Source organism: Neophocaena asiaeorientalis, unplaced genomic scaffold (genome assembly GCF_003031525.2).
Source record: "Neophocaena asiaeorientalis asiaeorientalis breed wild unplaced genomic scaffold, Neophocaena_asiaeorientalis_V1.1 scaffold960, whole genome shotgun sequence".
Classification (NCBI taxonomy): Eukaryota; Metazoa; Chordata; class Mammalia; order Artiodactyla; family Phocoenidae; genus Neophocaena; species Neophocaena asiaeorientalis.
This window is the reverse complement of record NW_020173498.1, coordinates 290,964-300,434: the sequence shown is the minus strand read 5'-3', so window position 1 is coordinate 300,434 and position 9,471 is coordinate 290,964. Positions and strand designations below refer to the sequence as shown.

Here is a 9,471-nt window from a genome sequence, read left to right as displayed (position 1 = left end):
CTCTAACAAGGGGGAGCTCCTTAAAGAGGCGGTTAAATTATTTATATAGGGCAGTTCTTCTGAGCCTTCGTTTACCTTTGGCTAATTATCTTGTTGTTGTTTTTTCCCACAATTGACCTGCCCTAGGACCCTCCCAACATGAATGGGCAACTTTTTTCCAAGATGGATTCCAGCCCAGAGGCCTATGGGAGGCTTGGCATCATCTATTATGGGGTGGCACCCTATACTTTTTGACCCCCAAGGAGGCTTTCTGCACATATGTAGTTGGGCAGGTCTCCTTGACCGCAAGAATGAGAAACATGTGCTCTCTTTATCTTTTATCTGGGCAGGACTCAGCTCGGATAAAGTGTCCACTGGAGACAAAGTCCAGCTGTTTACCCTGTTCCTGTTGTTTCCATCTGAAAGTGTACACGGGAAGCTGGCTCTAAATGTCTAACCTGGAGCCCATCTATCTCCTCCCTCAACATGAGAATAAATGTTATAAGAAACAGCTAAAAGAATTGTCCTGGGAAGCAGGAATTTAAGGAAAAATAATACTGCTATTTTCACTATATAGCTTAAAGTATTTTCTAGTTTTAAAATTATGTGTCCATACTATAGTGACAAAATACATTTTAAAATAAAACAGCAAAAGTTTGATTTGGGTTTTGGCTTTTTTCCAGAGGTTAGAGATTTTCAGGCGTAGTCTGACCTGGGGCCCATCTCCATTTTTCTTCTACTCAAAGTGACAACCATGTAAAGTATACAAGGCAAGAGCCTGAAAATATTTAGAACTGCCTATCCCACATGAACAAAAGCCTTGGGTGTGGCTTGCAGAGTTGTTTCAGAGAGCTCTGAAACAGGAAGTTATTTCGTTTTGTCTCCAGCTACTGAAGTCAGATGTGAGTCTATTTCTTAGAAGTGAGCGAGTGCTGGAGCTGGGTGAGTACTGTGGTTGTCTTTGGTGTAAGGGGGTGTGGATTTAGAATGTGAAAAGAAATGCAGAAATAAGACTGCAGGAAGAAAGACTAGAGTAATTTTACGGCCTAAGGACCAAACTGGCTCAGGAGAAATCTGTTTACATTAAGGTGATATATACTGAATCAAGCCCTGATTTATACATTTGGTAAATTCTCTTTCCATAACCATTATATGATGCCTCTCTCTGCCAGGGCTACACGCCCTCTAGACTCCTTTGTGGACTGGCTCTGTTCCTCTTTCTTCGAACAATCTTCTTTCACTTCCACATCTTCTTGGACATGCCTCCATGGACACCTGCCAGCTTCCCTCCACGTCAGGGCTGTTCCGTTTAAAGACTCACTACTAACTGGAAATGGCTTTCCTTGCTTGGTTGACATTTCCAAGAGAAATCTGACAGGACCCACTCATCTTTTTTTTTTTTTTTTTTCTTTTTTTCTGATCTCCCTGTGCTATGCGGTTGCCTCCCACTAGCTATCTACCTTACGTTTGGTAGTGTATGTATGTCCATGCTATGGACAAAGCGAGGGCTTTGTCACAGCTTATCCTTCCCCCTCCCCATATCCTCAAGCCCATTCTCTAGTAGGTCTGTGTCTTTATTCCTGTCTTACCCCTGGTTCTTCATGACATCAGCGTTCTTAATCGCCTCCAGGTACGTGGGGGGTTTCTTGCCTTTGGGGAGGTCTGAGGTCTTCTGCCAGCGTTCAGTAGGTGTTCTGTAGGAGTTGTTCCACGTGTAGATGTATTTCTGGTGTATCTGTGGGGAGGAAGGTGAGCTCCGCGTCTTACTCTTCCGCCATCTTCCCGGAAGCCCCACCCACTCATCTTTTTGAGGGAAGCTATAAAAGCCATGGATCAGCTGTGGGGTTTGGGGAGGGGATGCTGGCAAATGGTAGAATGTGGTGAAGACAAGGGCTGCGTGCTGGCCGAGTAGAGGCTGAACTTGCAGGGGACAGCACTCCAAAATCCTACCAAGAATCACCCCTTGGTCTCTGTGGGAAGTTTGCTTTTTCAAGGATCCTGTGGGCAGAGATTCTCTCTAGATATTTCCTCACAGGAGGAGATGAAGAGAAACTGGGTGGTGGAGCTTGAAGCTTTTTTTTTTTTTTGCGGTACGCGGGCCTCTCACTGCTGTGGCCTCTCCCGTTGCGGAGCACAGGCTCCGGACGCGCAGGCTCAGCGGCCATGGCTCACGGGCCCAGCCGCTCCACGGCATGTGGGATCCTCCCGGACCGGGGCATGCACCCGCCTCCCCTGCATCGGCTGGCGGACTCTCAACCACTGCGCCACCAGGGAAGCCCAGAACTTGAAGCTTTTTAAGTAGAAAAAGAGGAAATTGTTTGCTTTTCTTTGGTAAAAATATATTTAATTTCTTTACGCATATATACTCAGATAATACATAGTACTCCCTCAGTGTATCAAGTGAGCAGATATATGCCTCCCCCCCTGTTTTCACTTGGTTACTCCTTCTTTTCTTCCTCTTCCCCGCCCACCCCGCCTTAACTTTCCCTCCATCCTCAGCCACCCAAGGTAGCTCATGTAACTGCCATGTTTTTCTTCTCATATGGTTAGTTTTCTTCTCAATGGTTAGTTTGATGTGTCGACCTGGGTAGGTTATAGTACCCAGTAATTTAATCAAACACTAGTCTAGGTGTTGCTGTGAAGGTGTTTTGTAGATGTTGACATCTACAATCAGTTGACTTTAGGTAAAGGAGATTACCCTCAATAATGTGGGTGTGCCTTATCCAATCTTGAAGACCTTAAGAGCAAAAACTGAGGTCCCCTGAGGACAGGAACATCAAAATTCTGCCTGGGTTACCAGACTGGCACCCTGCCCTAAAGGTTTCAGACTTGTCAGCCCCACAGTCGCATGAGCCAATACGTTAAAATAAAAATCCGAAGAACCCTGGTTGATATAATAATACTTACTCATTTAATCATATAACTATTAACATACTGATAGAGATATACAGGTTTTTGCTATCTTTCGATTTGCAAAAATGAGGTCATATTGTAAATGTGTTTCTTCATCTTGCTTTTTCTCATCAACGTTTAAAAGGATGCCTAACACTCCTTGGTCCTTAGTGCACATGAGTGCATATGAAACATGGAATGGTTCATTAAATCATTCTCCTACTAATTGAAAATCACTCTGTTTTCTTTTTTTTCCCACTATGAGGGATGCTACAACAAATATCCTTATATGTGCATATGTGTATAGACGGATGTATAAAGACTGACAGCCCCACCCCTAGCCAGGAATCCAAGGCCTGTGCCCATGTGTGGGTAAAATGAGGGGGTGGAGGTGAGAGGGGGAGATTTTCTGAGACTCCTTGACACAGGGGCCCAGTGCACTGTGAATCTGAAACCTGTTGGTGAAGTCTTAATGTGAGCTAAGTTTAGATGGGGAGGATGGAGATGCAATGGCTGACGGGATTAAGGTGAAAGCCTGGGAGCTTCCCTGGCGGTCCAGTGGTTAGGACTCCGCACTCTCACTGCTGAGGGCCTGGGTTCAATACCTGGTTGGGGAACCAAGATCCTGCAAGCAGTGTGGAACTACCAAAAAAAAAAGAAAGAAAGTTTGAATGAAAATTGGGATTTTCAAACAGATTTTATGTGAAATGGTAATGGCTCCTATACCTGAATGCATTATTGGGATGGATATTATGTCCTACTAGGCATTGCTTCTCCTAATTAAGTTTGTAAAACACAAGGCATGTAAGTTTGCCCTCGGGCCGGTCTTGATTGGACATGATGGCTGGGAACCTGAGGACCGCTGAGCGCACACAGTGGTTGATTTAAAACAATATAGAATAACTGGTTGGCAAAAGGAGATTATGTAACATTTTAATTAATGACATGCTAGAAGCTGGCGGGCTGGTACCAATGAATGCTCTGCATAGTAGCCCTGAGTGGCACAGGGAAAAGGTGGATGGTGCCTGAAGATTCACAGCAGACCAGTGAGGCTTAACTAAGGTTGTGTTGCCCACAGCCCCAGCTTCACCCTCAAAAAATACAACAGGCTCAAGAGGACTGCGACTCTGATTAATCTCTAGAATGCTTTCTTCTCTGTTTCAAACTCAAAAAGAGCCAACTGTAGTCATGTGAGAAGAACTCCAATTTGTGTTCACTGTCCTGTCGCAACATTACCTGAACTCACCAGTTTACTGTCATAATTTGATCAGAAGGGATTTGGCCTTGTTGCAGGTCCTGAGTGTAAGATTATAGCATACTGATGACATTACGAAAATATTGGAAACTGCAGAGCAAGCTAGGACTGACTTGAATGCCATGATGGATCACGTGACCAACTGAAGCTGGTTAATAAATCTAGCAAAGATCCAAGAGCCTGCCTAAAACGTGAAATTCTTAGGAATGTCATGGTCCAGAGCCATTCAAGATATTCCATAAGAGACTAAAAAATAAAGTGCTGTCACCACTCACCCTTAGAACCCAACCAAACCCCCAGCCTTTTGTTAGCTTATTTGGATTCTGGAGAATGCATATTCTACATCTGGAAATACACTAGGTCCTATCTGTAAGAACACCCAGAGGAAAGCCGTATCTAGTTGAGGATCTGAACAAAAGCAGGATGTGTCTGAATTACAGAACGCGATGGCTCTTTCACCACCTTTGGGCCCTTGGGATCCCCACTCAAATATGATTTTGGAAGTGTCTGCCTCTCCCACTCATGCAGACCAGAGCCAATGGCATAAGCCCATGAGCACCTACCGGTGGCAACCATTGGGATTTTGGACCAGAAATTTTCCAAATTCTGCCCCCTGCCCCTTACACATTATTTGAGAAACAATTACTAGTGAGCTATTGGGCATTGATTTGGACTGCCTCAATAACTGTAGGTCATCCAAAATCATGAAATCTGAAGTCTCCACAGTGTCCTGGTGATGTCAGAGAAACACTCTTACAAGGAAGGCAGTGCTCAGAGGAGTTCCATACAAAATGGAAATGGTTTACACAGGAGCGTGCTACCAGGGGAACGCAGGGTGGTACTCACCATGCCCACAGCAGGTAGCTGCTTTTCCCCATGACTGACTTTGGAACCACTTGAAGAACTGCTGGGACTTACTGCCTCATGGCCAGTGGCGCTATGAACATCTGTTAGTTGACCAGCAAAGAGCTGCCTGGTTTACAGATGACAGTTGCAAGATGAATAAACAGTATCCTGTCTGGAAAGACCGATTAAAGAAAGTAAGAATAAATCAGCTCAATGGGCTGAATTGCAGGCTATTTTCCTAGCAGCGATGGAAGAATTGAACGATGGGAAAAGCTCCTACATTTGGGTTTTCACTGACTCATGTGCAGTAGCTAATGGCCTGGTCATATGGTCAGGTGATTGGACAATGGAAAACTGGACTATTAAAAGGATGCTCATATGAGGTGTGGCCCTATGGGGAACATTCTGGGAATTTAAGAGATACGTTTGGGTTTTTTCTGGCTGTATTGAGATATAATTGACATATAACATTGTGTAAGTTTTCAAGGTATATGGTTTTTTGACTTGATACATATTGCAAAATAATTATTATCATAGTATTAGCTAAAACCTCCATCACATAAGTACCTTTTTTTGTGTGTGTGTGGTGAGAACATTTAAGAGTTCCTCGTTTAGCAATTTTCAAATATACAATACAGTATTATCAACTATAATCATCTATGTTAGACTGCCAGGACTGATTCAACTCGAAACTAGAAGTTGGTAACCCTTTGTCCAACATCACTCCACTTCCTCCACCCCATACCCCCAGCCCCTGGTAACCATCATTCTACTCTCTGTTTCTATGAGGTTGGTTTTTTTGGTTCCACATATAAGTGAGATCACACAGTATTTGTCTTTCTGTGTCTGGCTTATTTGAGCTGGAGTAATGCCCTGAAGCTCCACCACACCCTCACCATCGCTTGTCATCTCTTTTTGTTGCTAACAGGTGTGAGATGATATCTCAGTGTGGTTTCAGTTTACAGTTCCCTGATGATTAGTGATATAGAGCACCTTTTCTTGTACCTATTGGCCATCTGTGTGTCTTTTAAAAGGAGGTTTGTAGTGACAGTTAACTACATTGAATGACTTACGTCTTTTTCATTCCTTTTCCTGTTTGCTCCTCTGATTGAGTAATTTCAGTTGATCTGTCTTCAAGCTCACTTCTGATTGGTCACGTCTGCTGTTGGAGCTCTCTCTTGAATTCTTCATTTCAGTCATTGTATTCTACAGCTCCAGAATTTTTGTTTGGTTCTTTTTTATTTTCTAAACGATTTTTATTTCTTCTTCCAAATTTTATTGAGATACAATTGATACACAGCACCGTGTAAGTTTAACATGGACAACATAATGATGTGATTTACATACATCTTGAAATGATTCTCACAGTAACTTTAGGGAACATCCACCATCTAATATAAAAACAAAATTAAAAGGGGGGCAGAGTCAGGATGGAGGACTAATCATTAGAGAAACGCAAATCAAAACCTCACACCAGTCAGAATTACCATCATCAAAAAATCTACAAACAATAAATGCAGGAGAGGGTGTGGAGAAAAGGGAACCCTCCTGCACTGTTGGTGGGAATGTAAATTGATACAGCCACTATGGAGAACAGTATGGAGGTTCCTTAAAAAAATAAAAATAGAATTACCATATGACCCAGCAGTCCCACTACTGGGCATATACCCTGAGAAAACTGTGAATGAAAAAGAGACCCGTCCCACAATGTTCACTGCAGCACTATTTACAATAGCCAGGACATGGAAGCAACCTAAGTGTCCATCAACAGATGAAGGGATAAAGAAGATGTGGCACATATATACAATGGAATATTACTCAGCTGTAAAAAGGAACGAAATTGAGTTTTTTGTAATGAGGCGGATGGACCTAGAATCTGTCATACAGAGTGAAATAAGTGAGAAAGATAAAAACAAATACCGTATGTTAACGCATATATATGGAAACTAAAAGAGTGGTACTGGTGAACCTAGTGGCAGGGCAGGAATAAAGATGCAGACGTAGAGAAGAGACTTGAGGACACAGGATGAAGGGGAAGCTGGGACGAAGTGAGAGAGTGGCACTGACATATATACACTACCAACTGTAAAATGGATGCCTAGTGGGAAGCAGCCGCATAGCACAGGGAGATCAGCTCAATGCTTTGTGACCACCTAGAGGGGTGGGATAGGGAGGGTGGGAGGGAGGCTCAAGAGGGAGGGGCTATGGGGACGTATGTATACGTATGGCTGATTCAGTTTGTTGTACAGCAGAAGCTAACACAACATTGTGAAGCAGTTATACTCCAATAAAGATGTGAAAAACAAACAAAAAAACCCAAGCAAAGTTAAAGAAATGGAAACAAATTTTTTCTTGTGATGAGAACTCTTGGGATTTACTCTCTTAACTTGCATATATAACATACAGCAGTGTTAATTATATTTGTAATGTTGGACATTATGTCCTTTTTATTTATTTATATTTATTATAACTGCAAGTTTATACTTTTTTATTTTTATTTTTTTGCGGTACACGGGCCTGTCACTGCCGTGGCCTCTCCCGTTGCGGAGCACAGGCTCCAGACACGCAGGCTCAGCGGCCATGGCTCACGGGCCCAGCCGCTCCATGGCATGTGGGATCTTCCCGGACCGGGGAGGGAACCCGTGTCCCCTGCATCGGCAGGCGGACTCTCAACCACTGCGCCACCAGGGAAGCCCACAAGTTTGTACTTTTTGACAGCCTTCCTCCAGTGCTCCCTCCTGCCATCCTCCTGCACCCCCTCAGCACCCCCCCGCCCCGTAATCAGAAATTTGATATCTTTTTCTATGAGCTTTTGCTGCAAAATTTTTAATCTCTCCGTGAAATCTGAATGAAAGCCTTGCCAGGCAGAGTATTCTTGGTTGTAAGTTCACCTCCTGGTGGGTGTGGATGGTTGATAACGTGGCCGGCTGTGGGTTGCATGGTCTCTCAAAGATGATGCTGGCCCACTGCTGAGCAGGGCTGGGTCCTCGTGCTACTGGCTGAGGGGTACGTACAAGGGATCTCAGAGCTGGTCGGTCTGCTGGTGGGTGGAGCCGAGTCCCTGGGCATCCTGGGGCTGGTGTTGGCCTGTGAGTGGGTGGGACCAGGACCCAGAGTCTCTGGCTGCAGGGCCCTAGGGAACCCCAGTACTGGTCTCAGCCACTGGTGGGTGGGGTAGATCCTGGGGCTGCTGGCTGAGGGGCCCAAGGTGTCCCAGAGCCGGTGCTGGCCTCCGGGTGTTTGGGCCATGTCCTGACATGGAAGGCTGTGGGGTTATGACAGTCCTGTGGCTGATGTCTGCCTGTACGTGGATGGGGCCAGACCCAGGGGCCCCGAGGGCTGACTCCCACCCACTGGTGGGCAAAGCCAGATCCCAGGATCTCTGGCTGCGGTGCCCTGGAGGTCCATGAGTTTGTGTGTCAGCCACTGGTGGATTGGCCCAGGGCCCGGGGGTTCCTGGGGCTGCTGCCTGCTCCCTAGTGAGTGAGGCTGGGCCCAGGGCTAGTGCTGGCTCACTGGTGTCAGGGTGGGGTCCTGAGCCCTCTGGTGGACAGGGTCGCTGCCAGGGTGGCTTGGGGCTCAGGGGATCTTAAGATAGCAGGCCTGTTGGTGGGTAGAGCTGCGTCTCCGCCTGGCTGCTTGCTTGGCCTGGGGTATCCTAGTACTGGTGGTGATAGGCCAACTGGCAGGGCCAGTCCTTGCGCTAAGAAGCTAGAGGGAGAATTCCAAAATGGTGCTTCCTAGCCCCCGTGTCCTCGTGGTAGAATGAGCTACCCCAAAAGGCTGCCTCAGTGTCTGTGACCCCAGTGTGACCTCAAACTGCCTCCTGCCTCTCCGGGAGGCCCTCCAGGATCGGCAGGTGGGTCGGGCCGAGGTTCCTTTCAAATGATTGCTTCTGCCCCGGGTCCTGGAGTGTGTGAGATTCTAGGCGCACCCAGTTGAAACGAGTGGAGTTTCAATTTCCCACAGCCCTCTGGGACTCCTGAAGGTAAAGCCCGTTGGCCTTAAAGCCAGTGTTCTGTAGGCTCATCTTCTCAGTGCAGACCCCTGAGCTGGGGTGCCTGACGTGGGGCTCAGACAGTTGCACTTGTGATTATCCTCCTATTTGCGGGTCATCCACCTGCACGTGTGGGTCTTGACGGTACCGTGTCTCTGCCCCTCCTACCCATCTCATTGTGGTTCCTTCTTTATCCCTTTAGTGGTAGAAGATCTTTTCTGCTAGATTCCAGTCTCTCTCATCAGCAGTGGCTCTGTACACAGTTGTAATTTTGTCGTGCCCATGAGAGGAAGTGAGCTCAGCGTCTTCCTGCTCTGCCGTCTTGGCCACTCCAAATAAGGCAAATGTCCTATTTGGTTCTTTTTTATGTTTTCTCTTTGTTGAACTCCTCATTTTGTTCTTGGATGATTTCCCTGATACTGTTGAATTGTTGCTGTTGTTGTTGTTTTTTATTTAAGAAATGTTTATTTAGCATCTTCTATGTTCTATATTTAGCTACTGT

General features: G+C 45.8%; 1 protein-coding gene across 2 annotated transcripts in view; it reads left to right on the top strand.

Annotated features, from left to right (window-relative positions):
- Window positions 1–835: 835 nt before the first annotated feature.
- Window positions 836–9,471, top strand: part of GCNT2 (glucosaminyl (N-acetyl) transferase 2 (I blood group)) — a 114,191-nt gene continuing 105,555 nt past the window's right edge. For both annotated transcript variants that reach the window (XM_024747564.1, XM_024747569.1), the window contains exon 1: window positions 836–921. The gene's annotated coding sequence lies outside the window, so the exon portion shown is untranslated. The remainder of the gene's footprint in view (window positions 922–9,471) is intronic.